We start from the raw sequence: 21,424 nt of genomic DNA on the forward strand, positions 1-21,424 counted from the left end.
ATTTGTTTTTCATTTTATGCTTAGTGAAAAGAGATAAATATGTACATTTTTATGGAGAGGAAATAGGCAACGTAAAATGCATCTGGAGACAGGCACTTTTATGACATGCAATTAGCATATTTCTGTTTCATTACTTGTGTTATTTTAATTGGTTGTGAAACTGCAGCTCTGAGTTTTTATCATCAGAAAAATCAAGTGGTTGTTTTACAATTTTAATGAAGTCCAAGAATTTGCATACATAGTTTTGACCAGGAGCACAAATTCAAGTCCAAACCTTTCAGCTCCTTGAGGTTGCCCTACCACGAAATAAAGTGTGATACCTACCTATTGATCATCACCCCAGGGTCCTGGCTCCTGTATTTTTCTATTACTGAGCAAAACCCCATCCCAGTTCACTATTCTCCCAGAATAGGATTAGGCAGTGACCTTGTACGTTAGAGACAAAATTATGGCAAGGGAGCCCTTGCTATAATTAATTCATTTTACACTGCTAGATTTAGTACTCTGGGGCTGAACTAGGTGCATTCTTCAACTCTTCAGACAAGCAGCTTGAGTCTTCCATGCCTGAGATTTCGTTTAATTATTTATATTATTTTATTACACTTATTACTACTGGTTTTGCACGGTTGTGTACCTGTATGACTAATAAACTCATTAATGAAGATCCTTTCTGCTATTGCAACACCAAAAATGTTTTGCCAGGTGTCTGGACCCGCTGGAAGTCGTACAGAGACAGATGAGAGAAAGCACACTCATGCTTTCAGAAATTTTAGGAAATTCTATTCTAGCACCTTCCTTCATTGTTATCTTCTTTTCTTTCATCTCCCAATTTAATTCTGACTTATCTTCACAGCATTTCTGTTCCATTAAGTCTATTGTTTTCTATCCTCTTTTTATTTCTTTTTTTCCTTTACTTATGCCCCTCTTTCTCTTATCAGCTCTGATTTTATAATAGTCAGAGTTGAGAATTGTCACATAACCAGTGTCTTCACCCTATTTATCTGTGTAACTCCTTTTCTGTAAATGACTGTTCTTGGATTACCAGCTTGTTTAGTTATAAAATAAAGGATAGGAAAAAATATATGTGAACTTTTCATTTTTTCACAACTACTGGAGTTCAGCTCCAGGTTGTGCAGGATGGGATTCACCAGTGGCTGCAAATTCTTCAGTCCCTGTGTCTAAAGCCTGCCTCCATTCCCACCCCAGTCTCATCTACCTCTACTCCTTCCTTGCCTCTCGGGCTCTCTCGCTGGTCAGAATGACCCTAAGAAGAGTTAGAAAGTCTCTTTTCTCAGCCCAGTGGTCGAAGAAGGAGTCAGAACTCTTCATTTCTTCGTCTCAAGGTTGTTTATTGTTTCTTAGCTATAAAATATTTTCTCCTGTCTAAACAAGGTCTGCTCAGCAGGTCAGTCCAGGCACTCTGCCTGCCCCTGGGGCAGTGTTAATCTTTCATACTAAAAACTACGTGTACAATGTTTACAATCACTTTCCAATACCTATCACCTGTGTTAGACAGTGAGCTTCTACTCTAAACCAATCTAAAAGTGCGAACATCACAGCAGAAGATGGAGGCCAGGAAGAAGAAGGAGAAAGGCTGGACACACCCAGATTCCTCCATCTTGCCCCCCAGAACCTCCATTCTAAAAACCCCAAAAATCTGTTTTTTCACCTTGTGATAAATTCACTATCATTCTACTTAAACTTTCATGGCTTGTAATTCTTTATATAAGGCTGGTAATTGTTTTTTCCAAGGGCTAAATCAAAGGCACAGGGGTCTTGGGCTCTGTGCCAAGGTTTCTGAGCCCCCTGGGCAGGGGCTCGAGTCCTCCAGGGTAGCCAGAGGAATTCCCTGGGTTCTGACACATGCCCTCTCCCTCATCTCCTGTTTATGGTTTTCTCCTGCAGTTCCCCATCTCCATTGTTCAATTCTTCCTTCTCTTCTGCTGCCTTCTGCCTCCTGTTTACAATCCCAATCTCTTCCCAGTTTCTCTGCATCCTTGCCCTGTTCTGCTCCTTCAGGCTTCCTCACTGCTGTGCCCCTACTCTTGTACAAGACCTGGGCACCACTGAGGGTGGATTTCTGCTCTCGTCTGTGCTCAGCTCAGCACTGAGTCACACACAGACCAGACAAGAATTTATCCTGCCCTCAGGAGGGCTGGAGCATAGAGGCTAAACTTCCCATGTCTTTTTGCATTCTTCACAGGGAAAAAAAGCAAAGTAAAGGGAGTGAGAGCTGCACCTCAGTGCAAAACAGCACTGCAGAATATCTCTGAGGCTCTGCCACTAACCTCCCTCCTTTCTGAAAGAGAGAGAAGATGCTGAAGAGAAAGCCCTGCTCTGTCCCTGAAGACTCAGGTAAGAACATTTCACTGCAGACAGGGTCTCTGAGTGTTAAACAAATTTCAATCATATCTTTGCGGAGAAATTTTTCAAAGCCTGTAACCAAATGTGGAAGAAATTTCCTGGGAGCTCTGAGATGCACATCATGTATGCCACATGATGCCATATGCATAAGAGAGCAAGGGAAGAAAGGGAAGCAGCTCTGCCACATTTCAAATGTCATCTTCAAAGGAATTCCCTATGAAATGGTTGTCAGGGCATATTTCAAATGGGCAAACCAAGTAAATTTTCCCCTTCTTGTTCTCTGAAGTAGCCAGACTATGTTTGGCACTGTTCCCTGGGCTTAGGTGAGATTTAAGGAAAGGGTGCACATGTTAGTGCTGGCTTGTGTGACACCTCCATGCCCTTAATAAAATGAAGTTTGGTCAGTTAGCATTGTTCTTCAAAGACTGTAGATGAAACACCACATGATTAAAGATACAGCAACAATGCCTGAAGGCAAATTTGGGCAATTTTGTCCAAAGTGACATCAAGGAATTTCCTGACTACTCCTCACTTATCAAAAAGAACCATAAATAGCAGGGACACTGAGATTGCTGCAAAACAAGATAGTTTTGCCTCGTAATCCAGAAATCTGGGAAAATGAGTCTACTCTCATCTCAGAGAGTAATTTTTATGTGATGTGACACATTTCCATACTGCTGAATGATGAGGCTGCCTTCATGCAGCCACCTGTAGGTAAAAAAAGAGACTATTCAACTGCACAATCCATTGAACAGGAGCAGGGAGAATTTAAATTCCTTTTTTTCATGCAAAATACCAGGAAAAGTTTCTGGAAGGGGAATAGGGAACAGCACTCCACTACTGCCCTGCCCTGAAACACACACACAGCTCCCTGAGAAGGGTAATTTCTCAACATTGTAGGAATATAGAAAGTTAAATGTTCTCAAAACAGAGCACAAGATCAACAGCTTCCACCCCAAAATTATGTCCTGCTGCTTGGTAATGCAGAAGCCTCAGTACCAATCACATTTCTCAGATGCTGCTGGGAGAGGAAGGAGAAAACTGAGCATGGGAATGATGCTCATGTTTGAATTCACTTTCTCCCAAGGAATCTGCCTTTGAAATGGAGCTATTCATGCTCATAGAGACGTTTGAGAGGCAGCAGACATGAGAAAAATTGATTTTGGCTCAGTAAATGTTTTTAGTCCGTGGTTAGATCTGTCTGTGATAGTAAAATAAAGTGATGTGTCTTCATGAGACCATTTCTGTGATCTGAATTTAACTTTCACCTGAGCAAATGCAGTTTGAATCAGTTACAAAAATATTGGCTACACAAAATTGCTAAAAATTTTCCACAGAAAATATGAGAATTTTAGCATCCTGAAAAGCCAGTGTTGCAAAGCTATTACAGAAAAATGCTCACTAATGTATTGGGGTCGTGAGAAATGCATTTATTTTTCAGGGGATTTTACTTTTATTTTAAAATTTCACTCTTTAAAATCAATGTAATTTTTAAATGCAGTTTTTAAATGCTTTATTCCAGACATTTAAATATTTCATAAGCAAGGGTTTTTTAATAGCATTTCTAATTAGATTTGTCAGAGTGCATTTTGGTAAATATTTAATCAGCTCCTAATAAAATTAATAAGAAATTTTTATTCTCACCCACTAAGACTACATTAGCTTCAAGAAATAGTGTAATTATGAGGTATTTTAAATAAAATGTGAAATAAGTATAGATTATTGTTATAATTTATGTACGCTGCAGGCTCAGGGATATATACATGTAATGTGGGGAACTATGGAAGAGAGTCTTTGTGCCCTCAGCAGAAAGCTATCTAGGAAAATTGATGTGGCCTCAACAATTGTTGTATTTACATCAAACAGGACAAAAATTTAATCACAACCCAAATACTTCTCTGTAAATTTGATGAAATTACCTGATTTTCAGCCACAAGCAGTTAAACACATTCTGGTTATTATCACTGTTTTCAGACCTCTGCTGTATTTTGAAACTTTGGAAGATTTAGGTATTATGAAAGCATAGATGCTTTGCTTAACAGCATGGAGCAACAGGCCTCCACAATCTCTGAGCATTGTCCTCTCTGATCAGATTTGATAAACCCTGCGAAGGTTTTAAAAGGGATTACCTTAGAGTGGGGAAGGAGACACACAAAAGAGTCTGAAAATTTGTTTTTATGGCTGTGGTAGTTATTAGAAATAGGTGGAATCTGAGTCAGATGGGGGATGATCCTTGCAAAACAATGGAAAAAGTTGCATGAATCTGATTTTTTCAATTTTAACTGCATTTTCCCCTTCATTTATTTTATATTTTCATGACTACCAAACCTGCTTGGACCTGAGTCATTTTAATGAGGTTTACAATGATTGTTTTCTACTCTTCTAATATCTCCACCTAAGTCACTAAATTAGAGCAGCACATTCTCACAGGTGTGAATTGAAAAAGAAGAAAATAATACTGTGCAGGATCTCATTCCTCAAAAGAAGGCACAGCCCCTCACTTTCCATGGTGAGCACTGTGCAAAGCCTGTTATTGTAGGAAAACAAAAATTACTATACAACCCATCTTGCATGCAGCTTGTGCCCCGTGTCTGAAACTGGACTGAGTGTATATCTACTTAGAATTAGATACATTTTCATGATCTAAAAAATTGTGCTTCCACTTTGACATCATTGACAACATTTTGGTCTATGCAGTGAAATCTCCTAAAATCCAGATGTGATATGTTTTCTGGTCATAACAGTGTAAAAAATACTTAAATGACTTCTTAGAAAATGGAAATGATGGCTTGATGGCCCTTTACTATGAAGAGTAATTTTACTTCCACTCAGATGGTTCTCTTAATATTATGCAAAGCCAGATTTGTCTAATACAAATTAGCCATTTAAATGAACTGGCTCTTGAAACCTTGTAATTAGTCTGAAAACAAAATTTCCATGGACACCAGGGCTTGTTTCCTTGTTTTGAGCTAAATATTTTCTGATTCAGTCCCATATAAATAAATCATAGATAAGTCTGTGTCTGAAAACTAATGCTTGCTGAAAATACCTCCGGAAACCCAGGCTGATGGCAGTATAAAGAACAGATCAAATGGTTCTGATTCCATTTAAATTGGAAGCTAGAAATGTGCTTCTCAACCACAAATACCGTGGATCGGTCTGCCTTGGTGTCTTTTAGATAAATATACTTTGTTTTGATCCAGAACAACAATACCCTTTAGTTGGCATTTAGATTTATGATCAAGGAGTATTTTAGTGCAGTACATTAATTCTATGCCATGTCTACTTTATTATAAAGAGTCTCTGATTTTTTTTTATTTGCTTGGTTTTGTTTGCTACTTTGCCTGCTTATTTGCAGTGTCCAGAAAACAGAGCGAGAGTGAGTAATTGCCGGACTCTCCCATCCAGGGCCAAGACCGACTGCTGTGCACATTTCTCAGTCTGAAGCATTAATCCTCTTGGGTTTTTGTGATCCACAGGCAGGAGCTCCACCACATAAATCCCTCCATGTGCATTTCCCATCAGCTGGCAAGAGCTGTGCTCAGCTCTTCACAAAAGGACCTCTATTTTTCCTTGAGTACAGTGAAGGGTGAATTGAAATACAAATGTGAAACACCATCCTTGCAGGCCCTCTGCCTCGGGTGCTTTCAGGGGTTATGCAGCAGTGTGCTGTGGTTTGGATTTAGCAGTCCTCCAGATAAGTTTACTGACTCCTAATATGACTGTATTTTCATTACTTTTTGAAGAATATTGGTTTGGTTATGTGTTGAGCTCTAATGCCTCTCACTGGACTTTAGTACAAAACTATTCCCAGACTGCAGACTCTGACTTTTCCAGAGACAGGAAGAGAGATTTGCCAAGTATCACCACATTCATTACCTGTGATACACACTCTGGTGGGAGCCCTTTAGTTCCTATGTTCAGCTGCAGAGAGGTGTTTTTAAGTAATAAATATTTCATAAAAATTTCTTAAGAAAAATATCGGGTGAGGAATTTTGATACAAGGTAAGTGGCAGCCATTACACACAGCTGCTACAAGCTGCAAAAAATCTTTGCCTTACATGACACCTCCCTCTGTGGGAGTTATCTATAACAAAGTGCTGTTATGCTGCACTGCCCACATTACAAAGCTTGGAGATGAGCTGAGGCTACAAGTTTTACCTTATCCTTGTTAGGGTGCGACAGGTTGGAGCATGGCTGGTCAGCTCAAACCAGATTAAACATGGTTGTGGTCTTGTGGTAGCCTCAGATCCTAGCAGGCTTGCAGAGAAACTCAGTATTTTCTTCTGCTCAAGCAAAAAACTAAAACAAAACCAAAGAAATCACTTCTAAACTGACTATTTTTCTAGTTTGCAAGAGGGCAAAACAACAAGGGTTTCCTAATTTGTATTGCAGCAGGAGGAATCTGCCCTCCATGTCTTGATGAAAATCCTTTCTGTCATTACTTTGTGGAAGTGTTTGCCTTCCTTCCCCACAGATATGTATAATGAAGATGTAAGGCAATGTAAAATTAAGTGTCAGAATGTGTATTATTATTATTATTATTCACATACATAAGTACCAAAATCAAGAGTAATGATATTACATTCTACTGCCAGAGCAGCCAAATTGCTCCACCAGCTCTGCCCCTTTCTGTGTTTATACATCTATATTTCAGTGTACATACACACACACATACAGTGAGTGATGGTCTGTGCCCTGATGATGGAAAGCAGGCACTGAGACTCTGGGAGGAATGTGTCAGGAACAGGATAAACATCATCATCTCTGCTCTACAGTCACTGTGACCCCAGCTCTGGAGATGTGTGTGACTTCTAAATTTATCTCAATATATGAAAACACTCAAATATATCCCTAACTTTTAAGGAGCTGATTAAGCCTCACTGCAAATTTTGTTCATGCATACTTAGATGCTTAACTGCTTTTATAAATTATGTTTGTAATTATAAATTATAATGCTTTTTCCAATTATGTTTATAATTATGTTTATGGCTGAAGCCAGCTGTGAATTTGGGTTCAGACAAGGTCCAGGTGAGATACAAACATTTGCAGGTAGCCCTCCAACCACCCTTCCTCTCCATCCTGGTATTTCCCATGACATGAAATATGTGAGTGGTCGGTAGTGCCCAGTGCTTGTTTTGTTCTCTGTGTGCATGACTGCATCCTTTGATGTGAGTGTTGAATTTACATCTCTCACAACAAGCAGAGCCTGACTGCCCAGCCACTTCAGAGATCTGCTGCAATGTCTTTGTGTTACCTTTTCCTTATCAGCTGACAATTAGCACCTTCTCATGATTAGATGGCAACATCTAATCTAAGCTGGATGCTATTACAGAATTTCTTCAAGGGGGACAAAAATAATTTGACAAGTTTTTCTTCATTAGTCATTTGTTTTCTCTGGGCTGTTGGAGCTCTGAGGGCACAATAAGCCATGATGGTCCTAATCAGTCTCACATGGGATCTCTTCCAAAAGTGGGGCTCATTGACCCAGTGTGGACAGGATCTGGGAGAGAGGGTTTGAGGGAGCAGGACCAGGTTAACAGGCAGAAGAAATCACCAGTGCCAGCTCTCCCAGCATGTCCCCATGCTCCCACCTTCCATGATGTTGGCAGGGACAATCTGTCTGCTATAACTTCTGTGCAAAAAAGGTAATACCAGTTTGTTTCTCACTTTTTATTTCTATCCCCACTATCAAGATTAGCTTTAGCACAGAAGTACTGTGCCTTTGCTGTGGACTATTTTAAGGATATTTTTTTCCTTTTATTTTTTTAATTTGACTACTTAAATTTCAAAGTTACCCCACATCTTCAGATTTGCAAACACAAGCTGCACTCACTGCAGTGTGGTGCTCTACCTTTCATTTTACTCCCTGTGTTGTTAATGAGGAAAGACATTAGCAGTCAGCATTGACTTATTATAATCCTCCAGCTCAGAGCTCATGCTGTGAAATGCTCAGAGTCCCTGGAAGACAGATAGCAACCCTGGCTACAGAGAGAATCCACCACCTGTGATAACTGCTCACACTGCTGGTCCCTGCTAGGATCATGCTCCTGGAGAATACCCAGTTCTTCAGCAGATGGAAAAGACCAAGGAAGACATTACAGATGGTGGAAGTGAAATCTGGAAAAGACATCAAATATGTTCTTTGAAAACAAGCTTTTCTAGTTAATGCTACATATGCAGTGTTCCAGATGTATATTTCTACTTTTCCCCAGGCTATCCACAAAAGTTAAAAATAGCAGTTGACTAATCTGCAGCTATTTGGGGGAAATTAGGCTTCTAAGTCCTGAACAGATGCACATTATTTTGATAGGTGGGACCTTCATCTGCCAAATAGCTCTGTTTTCCTAATTAATTTTATCCTCTCTGGGTTTTTAAAAAAAGTTATGAAAGGAAGGCTTCATGGCAGTACCTAAGTCTGACCTGAGCATAGGCAGACACCAAACAAGATTTGTACCTGTCACCCTGATGTCATTGCAAACTTTTTTTCACTTTCACCTGTGTTGTTGCTGTGCTGGTTTCTGAAACTACTCACACAATGAAAGCTCCCCAAGAGATGCATATTAAACCAGGCACATTTAAATCAATAAGTGGATGGAATTAGCAAGGCTGAATAGTCCCTGCATGGATTTAAATGTGCTTCTATCTTCAGCTTTCTTTGTACAAAGGCTGGAAATGGTGTGTTTTTCCTATTCTGTAGGCAGTATCAGGGCCATCCCCTCTGTGGGAGGGTTTGTTCTGGGGAGTCTCATCTTTTACAAAAGCTCCTGGACTTCTTGTGTACAGAGCTGGGCTCTGCAGATTCCATACAGCTTACTTCACATTACTTCTTACTACTGTCAATGACTAGAATAAATGTCTTCTGTCAGATTTAAATTAAAGAAATTCTGGAAACACTTACTCTGGAAGTAAATTTAGACTAGTTGGTTCAAGCATGACTTTAGTGACCTCCAAAAGTGCAAGAGAATGAAAAAGATCTTGGTTATTACAAAAAGAACACAGAAAAACAAACAATGGAATGCTTTGCTATCCCAGAAATATTCTAAATGGCACTGCAGCCATGTCCTTTCACCCTGCTAAGTACTTTATATACTCCAGATTCCCCAAGCAATATTATAAGGTATAAAACTGTTTTCTAAAGATATGTAAACAAGCAATATAGATTTTAGAGGGTACTGCACAGCCCAAGAGGGAGAAAGAAATTATAGTACCTTATTTTGAAATTAAAGGTAATCAGATCAACTGATATGAAACCTATCTGTTTGCAGCTTTCATTATATTGTTAGCACTTAAGGAAAAAGAGAGAAAGAGATAAAATAAATGTATATTAGTATTATTAGAGTATATTAGTTAGGGAAAACAGTGTGTGTGCTGGAGGAATGAAATTACTCAATATAAAAATATAAAACACTATTTGATTTTCGCATGAAAATATGATGCATTTCAAGGTACTGCAGAAGCAGGACTATTTTTTAGGAAAACTAGGGTCTCAGGAAACAAAGAATTTAATTTAAAATCCAATCCAAGTCAGTACATGGAGTATGGTGGAGGTGTCAGTCACAGCCCATTGCAATATGAAATAAAATTCTGTCTTTGATGGACCTATTAAATACTTTGTTGGATCTTCTATCAACACTAACATTTACAAACTTTTTCCATCCCTAACAAGCTAATGCTTGATCTTGTCTAGTAAACAGTGGGCAATACTCACTATTTCCATCAGGTTTAGGGTACTGTAATTTTCTAACAATCAAGGTTGTCTTAATCCCTTCTTGATTGTTCTGTGGGTTACCACTGGAGCAGTTCACATGAGTGATGCCATAGGATTAATGCTAAAAGCAAACTCTGGCAGTGTCATTTTTGGCATTATGAGGACAAGCTGTACCCAGACAGGACAAACCCGTGCTGTTGTGAATGCAGAAACTCCATGGGATGGAGCTGCAGCTGTTGATAAATTACCTGTCTGGAGTTTTTTTGTCCTTTGGCCTCAGTATCATGGAATGAATCCATACCAAATTGTATGAATGGAGAGGATGTGTGGAACTAACAAAGAACCACCTACCCAGCAAAGTCACCACATACAGAGGTCATCACACTTGGTATTTGGAGATGAATAAAAAAGAAATAGGAAAAGACTAAAACCACAGGACAGACAGAAATGGAGCTTTTAAAAACCTGTCCAGTAGTTAACATTCTATGAGTTGTGTGCTTGAAAACTCTGCCAAAGAGATGTGAGCACAGAAGTGAGCAGTGTGTTGCTCTTTCAAGAACAAATCCAGTGTCTGGCTTGTGGCTCAAGTAGAAAGGGAGAAGGAACCCAGTCATGAGCTGGTTAGCTTGTCATTTCCCAGCTGCTCAGGGGTGACAGCATCCAGGAAAACTGAATGCAAAATACCAAATGGGAATGGGTGGAACATAGAAATACAGAAAGGCAGTGAAAGTGTGATACAGGGAATGAGCTGTTCTGGCTATCAGGGGAGATGAGCATTCATCAAAGACCTTTGCATTACTAATGTGAGCACTCCTCAAACCCCACTGAAGCTACAAAGAGATTTTCCCATCAGCAAAAGAAGAAGCAGAGCTACACTAATACTGAGAAGTTTGGTGGAAGCTGAGTGCCCAACTCACTTTGCCACTCGTGAAATTTTACATCTGTTTTGAGGAAAAATGGAAAAGGTGATTCTATGATACAACAGCTAATAGAGTTAAGGCATGTGGCATAACACTGGCTGTAGGGACAGCTTTTACATGAGCTTTACAGGATAGATTTCTCCCATGGTGAATAAGGCATGGAAGCTAAGTACTACTCTGAAAAATGTTAAGAACTTTTCTTTAAATCAGGTAATTAGAATCATTGAATCACGGAATGGTTTGGGTTGGAAGGGACCAATGGTTTGGGCTAAGGAATATCTTTTCCCAACTCCCATTTCACTAGATCAGGTTGCTCAGAGCTGCATTCAACCAAGTCTTTAACTTCCAGGGATGAAACATCCAGAGCTCCTCTGGGCAACCTGTTCCAGTGCTTCACTACCCTCAAATTAGGGTAGTGAAGACTTTTTTCCTCCTATCTAATCTAAACCTGCCCTATTTCAGTTTGAAGCCATTTCCCCTTGTCCTGTCCCTACTTGCTCTTGTAAAAAATCTCTCCATCTTTCTTGTCAGTTCCCCTCAGGTACCACTTGAAGTAGAGATAATCTGAAAAAATAAACCATAAGTGGGCAGTACCAATTTCACAAGGTATCAGGAACTCCAACAGCTGGGAGTGATGAGGGAGGGAAGGGGCAGGGAAACTTAAAATCCCATCCCTGAAGAGTAGTTGAAGTCACAAGGAGTGTTTGTAAATAGACTCCCCAATATTACAGTAATGTGGCACAGAGCTACCAGGAAACAAGACATGTGTTCTCCCAGAACAAGATATAATTGTATTAGTAAATTACAGGGACATGGTCAGAAAAGAAAAAAAAAAAAGAGACTTTCTTAAACTGCCCAATATGACTTAACAGATAGTGATGGCTCAATGTCTGCTCTGGTAAAAAAGGTAAAACACCTTGTTTGTAATTCCAATAGGAAATGTTAAATGATTCCAGTTGTCCCCCAGGTCAGATCCACCCTTCCTCATCCCTTTTGCACTCTGTCTGTTCTTTCAGGGTTGCTGGCTTTGTCATCATGCTGCACTAAGCCCTTTTTCCAACTTCATGTGCTAATTTCTGAACTTGTTTTGAAAAGCAAGCCCTTCCTGAGAGAACAGGCTCCTGCTGCCAGGAGCTCTGCTCCATACCAACATCTTGTTCTTTTTTTATATAGCCACTCCACATCCTTATTCCTTCAGAGGCTTTGGAGGAAGGTTGTTTGATGGAGCTGGAAAAAAATATTTCATTTTCCCTCCCAACTGTTTTTCATTTCGAGTTGCTTCTTTTCCACTAGGTGCCACTGAAGGCTAGGGGAGCAAATAAACCTTCTGAAGAGAATCTGCCTTGCCTGAAAACCCAGAGCTCCCGAGTTTCCTGGTAACTTGGGACTGGAGTTCTAAAGTGATTTAAAGCTTGTGGAAGTTGAATTCCTGATTATAGCCTGGAATGTTGAAGGTTGTACTTTTCTGTGCTGATCCCTGGAAGATGCAGTCCTTGGAGGCACATAATAAATGCATCAGAAATCCATACGGGAATTAGACATTGGCAGCTTTGTGACCATCCCTTTGTGTGTTTGTGGGGCTGCTGCTCAGGCCCTGGCCAGCTGGACATGGCTCACAGTGCCTGGAGATGGCTTACAGTGCCTTAGGGTCATGGAGCACTAGAAGGGATAAGGGCACCTCTGGCTCTTCCTTCTCCTGATCCAGCACTTGTTTGATCCAGGCTTGTGAGAACCAAACCTGTCAATCTTTATATTAACAGCAGAGAATGGCCATGAGAAGAATTTATATTAACTGTGGAGCAGAGAATGGCCATGAGAATTTGCCAGGAATTTTAATATCTATGCATCATCTTTTAACACATCACTGATGATGGACAGAAAAGTTTATGGAATTTTACATGATGAGTAAAATTCAAGTGTTGAAATAAATCTATTTTTAAATGAGAGCAGTATAAAAACACTGACATTGATTCAGATTTAATTTCTCAAGTCTGACAGCTACAGAAAGGCCCAGCAAACTTTTGTTTCAAATTCCCTCACTCCTCCTAAAGAAAATTTTACTACATTCAGAGTACTCAAACCCAAGATTCATAGCAATCTAAAGTTATGAAGTAAGGGAGGTATAGAGGTATGTAAAATTGGTATATAATCTAAAGTTTGGTATTCAGAAAATACCTGCAAAATAGAAGACCACTTGTGAATGTGAGGAGAGTAAATGAAGTTACTTTTGGAGTAAATGCATTATTTTCTCACTTGCTGGTTTATGCTATTTGTGGTCCTCTGGTGGGTCAGTAGATGCACTCGCAAGGTAACAAGCAGAATAAGCCAAAGGAATATCAGAATTTAGCAGTAGAATTCCCCACCTTCCCGTCATCCTCTAGTTACAAATTGACCAGCCAAGCTCAATCTCTGTTTTAAATCCTCTTTGGAAGTGGAGACTGGGAACAGAGACATTGACAAAATGGCTCTGTCCACTCTGAGCTCAGACTGCCTGAGGACAGCCTGGAAATAGAAGTGCAATTACTCTTCTGAGAACCTGACATCGCCTGTGTGTTTGTCTCCTGTAGCTGTTATTGTCCTCTAAGGAGAAGTCATGCAGCATCCTTGGAGGTGGTGCCACAAATACAACTTCACTGGCAAGCCTGAAATTTTAAGGAAGGGTTAAAAGGGAAAAGAAAGTCCCACAGTCCCAGATAGGTCAGTGGATATAATGCTGGATATATAGCACGTGGTTTTCATTTACCTTTGAGAAATCACTGTGCCTCTCTGTTCCTCTGATTCTCTCTCTATGAGATACTGCTCATATTTTTTTTCTACCTTTATTCAGTGTTTTATGGCCCACAAGTAAAAAGTGCTCTGTGACAACTATGTCAGCATTGTCACAGTCATTGTAACCTAAGGAGAAAATCTAAGGCTTGCTAATAAGTTTGTGAAACTAAAAAATGCTTATTTTAGTCACATTTAATCCCACAGCTACACAAAAATGTTGACTTTTTAATGATAATTGAAAAAAAACCACCAAGTAAAAATAAAATGAAGTGCAACACTTTCAATGCCAGATTTTTTGTATATTCACTGTGCAGCACCACAAATTATTTTCCTTTTTCTCTCACCAGATCTCTCAGTAGATCCTAAGGATGGACTTTCCTTATTACAGTTTCCATTTCCCATATCCCTTAATATATTAGCATCATCCCCAAAGAGGAGGATGCCAAGAGCTATATCCTATCAGCTTGCTGAATATAATTTCTGTTGATACATGGATTCTTAGTGGTGTAAAAATCATAGTGGGACAAAGAAGAATCAAAGTTTCTTAGATATGATACCTCACCTCCTGTGGTGATTCCTGCAGGAAACAGTGCACACCTTTTTTAATGTGCTGTTAGTTCACATTCAAAGTTGAAAAAATCAGCTGAAGGCACAGTGCTGGACTGTATCATTTGTGATAAAGCTGTGTTTGGGTGAAACAAGGATGTATAGATTTATTCAGTTTGACACTGTACCCAACAGCTTGCCCTCACAGTCTTTGTGAGCTGTCAGCTCTTCCCATCCATCAACCTTAACAGCATTCTGTTCCAGCAGTGTTATTATCTGTTTTATCTTCCTTTCTGTTGCACCTGGCAGACAAATGATGCCTTTTGATGGATTTTCACTTACCTCTATTGTTTTCCTTCCTGTCCCTTTTAAATAAATATCCTATTGAGTGCAAACCTGGAAAGATTTCAGAGCAAATTTCACTAGCAGGGATAAACAGAACTTTTTAACGTTTGTTCTCTTCAAGCATTAATGGGTTTGTGCTTTGTATCAGTGTCTCTGTGTTGATGCCATGTATCTATGACAAGTATACAGTGTGGAGCAAATTCAGAATATCTTGCTTTGTCCATAGTGAGCTTTGCAGACAGCATCCTGCTGGAAGGAAAAGGAGTTTTGCAGAACAAAGTTTAGAATGTGTATAGCCTTTAAGAACTTGTGGAGACCTAAAGGAGTGTAGAGGAGAAATCCTCAGCTGTGTTGTCAGTTCCAAACTGGACTTTTCTGCTCTAGTAGCAGTGGGATCTGTGTCAGTCCTGGGAACAGGTCAGCAAGACCAGAGCAGTGTTTGGTCAGGGACTTTCTGTTGGGGAAGATGAAACAGGAAAGCCTTATAAATATGATTGCCTGGCAAAAGATTTTGAGAATATGGAAACTATAAGCGAGATTGAAATGAAAGAAAGCTTTGAGATACCAAGCCTTAGTTACTGAATGACTGGAAAACAATGGTGTGGCCAGCTGAAGGTAATCCCCTTTTGATGAAACAACACCCTCTGCTTGCAGACAGGTCCAAGGGGCAGAGCAGACACTACTAGCTTGGCAGAAGGGGTCCAAAGAGGAGTTTTTAGGGTTTAAAATGTAACACAGTATGGTAATGTAGTGATTCTTATAGGCTGTATGTAAATGCTATAGGATTTGTATATTGTACTAGATTGGTTAGTGAGAATTAGAATATTCAGCACAGAAGATTTATTGTATTGCAACAGGAACCTTGCTCTCTTATCCTCTATTTTACTCTCTCGTCCTCTTTACCATGCTCTTGCCTTCTTTCTCTTTACCACTGTCTTTACTTCTCTTGGGCCTGCTCTGAGCTGTGGCTGGCAGCTCCCAGCAGGGCCTTGCACCCAGGCCCTTTGCAATAAACCCCAAATTCCACGACCTGGCTTCAGACACCTCTCATCTCTGTCCATCCAGACCACCCTACCCCATCACTCCCACACTTTCCATGCACAGGGGCTGAAGATAACAAAGTTAGGCTCTCTCAAACACGTCCTGGTAACCAGGAGGAGGCAGTGGCCCAGCTGCTCATAGGCACCTGTCAGCAGAGCTGATGTTGTGCAGTGCTCACAGCTCAGGAGGCTGCCAGCAGCTGCCCTGCTGCACACAGGGCTCTGCTCTGCTCTGGGCAGCACAGGGAGCTCACTGTGTGCCTGCTGACATCCCTGAGCTGGGCTTGTTCCAGCCCTAACCCTAAACAGGGAATTTGCAGCCCTTGGGTGCTGCAGCACCTCGGCTGGGCTGGGAATGTCGGCATGCTGCCTCTCACTGTCAGTCCCTTTTAACCATTGCTGCCTGAGCTTGGTGTCAGGAAAATCCCCAAAAGGGATTTTACTTGTTGTGGAAGAGATTGTAAGAAGCAAGATCCCCCCAAGAGAGCTCTCATTTTCTAACTTCAACTTGCCCCTTGGCAAGAAAGAAGTCAGTGTTGTTTGTTTTCTCTGTAAACACAAAATGAAGCCCTTCTACAGCAGCTCAGGTTTCTGTGGATTTCTGGATCATTTTTTTCCCTTTCATTGTTGTCTAAACAGACTGAAAGGACACAGAAGAAAGAATGCAGCAGATATCCAGTATTTTGTAAAGCCAGTTGACATTGCTTAGGCTTTTGCTTCCAGAGGGCTACAAAGGCTGCCCTGAAGCAATTGGGTGGTTTCCAATAAAAAAGGTGGACCTAGGCCCTTTTATCTATTCAGATCACTAGGAGCTACCACACATCCCTTTCATGCTTAATCAATGATCTCTATTGCTTTGTTATATATAAAGCAAAAAGCAAATATTGAAATTGATTAGGTGAAGCACTTAGCTAAGGAGACTTGCCAAGTAATAAACCTGATTTGTCAGAACACCAAACAAACAGCTTTTTTTTCCCCATATAATTTCAAATTAATGTTTTTTATCAGTATGAACAATTTCTAATCTTATGAGTGTGTGAGAAGATGACTAGAATAAATAAATGTAGAGATGCAGAGATAAAATTAAATATTGATTGCTGACCTGACTGTAGAAGTTGGCTAAGCTAGGTTCTTCATAGATAACTGCTGATTACTCCTTGGTCATCCTTAAATTTCCAACCAAATTTTCTATAGTAAGAACACAAAGTGTTAGTGGGTTAGTGGCATATTTATGCTCACAAAGATCAGAGTCTTGACGTCCATATGAGAAAGTGAGAAGGGAAAAGTTTCTTTTATTCCCTTTATGTGAGATTCATGCTGATCACAGGTAATGGGGCAGATTCTCTTTCTTGCAGAGCCCCATTACTCTTTGTCTCCAACCCTGTGAATGCTGCAGCTCAAACATTCAGCACCTGAATGAATGCAGGGGGCCCCAGGCTACAGACATGTGTGCCTCATCATATGAGCCTGCAAAAAGCCAGAAACTGGATTGTGGCATCAAATTTTCTTGTAGTCCTCCATCAGACAAATAGCAGAACAGTCATGTTCTATTTATTATTTAAATCCTGTGTGACATTCAGACCCTAAAGTGGTAATTTTGGGACCAATTTTATTTTTTTCCAGGTGGACAGATAATAGAAACTGGAGAATTGGATCAGTGAAGCTAGGTAAGCAAGAGTTAATTGCATTAATCAGAAAGACAACAGACTCAATAATAATTCTTGCAAAAGCCTGTTGTTAAATCCCTGCAGCGAATTGTATGTTGTTATTATAAACTGCTTGCCAGCTTCTAGTTATGAGTAATTTCAAGAGGCTCATTTTTATTGCAACCGTGTTTAAATTTATTTATTTATTCAATAGTTGAAATGTTTCAGTTAAAGAATCTTAATTTCAACTGAAAGTATTTCAATCTACTGCCTTCCCTTCTCTGGCATAATTAGAAGAATTAGAAGATGTAGTTGCATCTAACAACAGCAAGGAAGTAAGTTATGTTGAAAATTTCCTGTGGTACAGGAATGGCTTCAAAGTGGGTGACAATAAAAATGCAAAATGCATTGAGAAAGGTTTGTGGTGACAGTTATGGACTTGAAATATTTAATCCACTGTGGATTGCTGTAGCCAGCCTTGCTTTGCACTCTAGAAAGGAAAAGCAAATGAAAACCACTGGCATACAAAAAGTTAATAATGGACTATACCTGCAAAGCTGGAGCTGTTTCAATCTGCTGGCTGCACATCAAACACTGTCAACAAAAAGATGTTTGTTAAATAAAAAAGGAAATGGACAGTCAAGTAAGAGCTTTCAGTTGATTTGTGAAACATTTTAGTTATCAGAGGCAAGGGAAACTAGGTCATCTGCAGGCAAGTCAATGGTCTATAAAGAAATAAATCTGGTATTGATAGCCCAAAATCAAAAGGAAGGTGGACAGCTCTTCAGTGAATAAATACCTTCCTTTTCTGAGCAGTGTAACACTTATCCCTGCTGGCATTAAAATTTTGTTCATCATGAGGACAAACTTTAAAAAATTCACCCGTGAATTGGGGCCCTTATTGTTCCAGCTGTTGGACAAAAGGAAGACAGAGCTTTGAAGGAGAGAATTAAAGAGGGTGCCTCTGAGACATTTCCATTTGGGATGCTCAAATTCAGTATTCCCACACAGCTTTGCCAATTGATGTGATGAGCACCAACACACTCAAAGACTGTTGCTTCAAGTTGCCTTCTGTGTCTGGAGAACAGTGTCCTGCCAGCTCTGTGCAGTATTTACTGGGAAAATAATGTTTATTTATGTTCTACACAGCAGATAATGAAATTTGTCTATCTTCATGCTTAATGTTTTTCCAGAAGAATGTGAAATCTGCATCTTAGAATCAAGCAATCAAACAACAAACAAAAAGCCCAAATAAATAAATAGAAGATATATTTTTAGCTTGTTTTGGTGCCAAGAGGCAATACTTTTCAGCACAGTGGCCATAAATATGCAAATTCTGATTATTAGCTAAATGCATGTTTTTCTACAGACGTAACATAAGATTTGCAAACCTCAAATCATCTGAATTTAAAAAAAAATTGTAAACATTCCCTAAAAAATGTCATAAATGCTTGTTTATGTCATTAATGATTTCTCTGGTTTGGGCTCCCATGCATGTTACAAAACAGCTGCAGTATGAAGGATGTGAAAATGTCCTTACATTCTGTAGTTTCTCTATTAGTCCCCCTGATAAAGAAATGTTACAGCAAAAAAAAAAATGTTGCTTCTTTCAGTGATGTCACACTTAAGATCATTCTTCAGAAATGTTGTGATTTGACATTACTGAGACATGAGGTTTTGTTCTTACAAAGGCCCTTCTTATTCTTTTTCTTTCAAAAGTGATTTTCTTGATTCATTTTTACTCATGTTGATTATTTATGGAGTATGAAAAAGCAGTAAAAATACTGATTTTCCCTCTGTTAAAGTTTGTTTGCTAACTGCCCACTGATAAGTGGTGAAAATGTCACAAACAGGTATGTGGCAATAGTTTCTTTTTATTTGCTTGGTCTGCTTTTATGATTCTTATTTTTTATCTGAGTCTTCTTATTTTGTATTTTATGAACTTGGTGACATGGATTTACAAGTGAAGATTATTTTTCAGCCTGTATCTAACATCAAAAGATGTTCTGAGAAATCATATTACATTTTTCAGCTTATGATTTGTTTATCACATACTTGTATATAAACATGGTCCTGAACCCAAATCAGAGGCAGCCTAACATCTATTTGTGATTAATCTTGCTAATAATCCCCCCAATGAAAATTGCTTTTGGATCTTTCAGCATGATTTGACTTGTCATTACTCTTGCTGTCTCTTCCTTGATCTCCAGAATATAGAACATTGCAGCTTCAGTTCTAAAAAAAGGATTATTTCTTCCTTAATCTCTTGTAAACCTGTCCGTCAGAGGGGCACCTTCTGGGTTCTCCTTAGGGGCACAGGACAGGAATGCTGTAGAGCAGAAACAGAAGAGGCCTTTGTGGCTTCCCAGACCAGAAACCTAATTCAGTTCCATGCTGTGTTCTGCCTGTTCCTAAATAGCAAGGGAAAATTTCTGGTAAGAGAGTGCTCTGATCTTTCCTCACAGTTCTGGCTCTAGTAGGCTGGAAAGGCAGTAAAAAGCAAGGAAATTTATTGCATGGAGTATAAAATAGTATATTACTATAATATTATTAGCAGTATTTCTCTTCACTGCTCCTGAAGAGCCTACATAAACGATGAAGAAAAAGATTTTCAAATGGCTCCTCATCCTGAGACCATCAGCAGTAGCTGAGTTTGTGACATCATCACTGAATATATTGTTTATGTGGCTGAACTGGTTAAAGCTATGCAACTGCAAGGTACAGAAGGCACCAGCTTAAAAATGGTGTGAGGGGAATGAAATATGCAACATGTTTGTGAACCTCATTTGCTTCAACAATTTGAAAATCCTGTGGAGGCTGATATGATTTGATTAATTGTGTTTGAAAAGCTCTTGGGACCAGAAGGTTGAAGTTGGGCTTGTTATATCTCAACAAACTAGCACCAACTTGGAAAGTGGTTGTTTTTTTTTTTTTTTTTGCTCAATTTCAGTTTTCCTTTAAATTGGAAAAGAAATTAGGATCTGTGAGGTCAGGAAGCCTCACCTCAGTCCCTGCAGGAAACACAGAGCATGTTCTATTGGAGTTTATTTTCAGATATGTGGATGGCAAGAGAGTAATCAGGAGCACTCAGCACAGCTTTGCCCAGGGCAAATGCTCCTTGCCTGGGCTGGTGAAATGACCCGGCTCTGAAGGTGAAGAGTGTGGTGGGTGTAGTGATTGGGTTGCTCCTTTTCGTGGGTCTAGATGGCACCAGATCATCACTCCCCAGCACTGTGACATTACCAGGAAATCAGAACTCCCATCCTGAGAGATGAGCAGGTAATCATTTAGCTCATCCTCTTCAAAACCTCCATAGCCTTCCCCTGTTTTTATCTGAGATCACCAAACCCCCAAAGTACCTGAGCCACTCATGCCAGAAATGCACTCATTTGAAAAGCACAAAATGTGCCGTGTTTAAGCACAGCTTAAACATAACCATGGAAAGTTCTAGAGAGAACACAAGAGCTCATACAGCATCACTGGAAAATCCAGACTCTTCCACTTTCCAAAGCAAATCATCTGAGACTGCAGATTGTGTTGTTGGTTAAGCCTTGCTGGAAATTTTTTTCCTGGCTGCTTTCCACAGCTGTGGAAAGTTCTCCTGTTTTTTGAACATAGATTTGCTTTGCTACTTCCTCCCTGGCTACTTTAAATGGACATTACCTAAAGCTGACTAAACGAGATTTGGCTGGTAAATCTCTTCTAAGCAGCTTGCATTGAAAGCTAATGCACAATTCACAGCATTCTTTACTCCTGGAATTAAGTCACTATATTTGTCATTACACTGAAATTCTCCTGGGAATTCTGGAGCCTGCCTCAGTTTTGACAAGATTAGGGAAACAGTGGCCCCAGTTTCTAACCATACATATGCATAGACTCTCTAGCCCTACTTTCTACTTTTTTTCAGTAAAGTTTGGGCACCTTGCATCTCTTTAGAAATTAGACAGCAAAATGGCTCTTCCAGGAGATAAGGATTTAAAGGTGGGATCAGTTCAGTTCTCCTGTTGTTTGTTGGCAACAACCTTGTAGGGAAATTGCTTTTCCCTTTGTACACTGGGCTCAGGACCTTCCCTACCTTTCCAC

Source organism: Zonotrichia leucophrys, chromosome 1A (assembly GCF_028769735.1).
Source record: "Zonotrichia leucophrys gambelii isolate GWCS_2022_RI chromosome 1A, RI_Zleu_2.0, whole genome shotgun sequence".
Lineage (NCBI taxonomy): Eukaryota > Metazoa > Chordata > Aves > Passeriformes > Passerellidae > Zonotrichia > Zonotrichia leucophrys.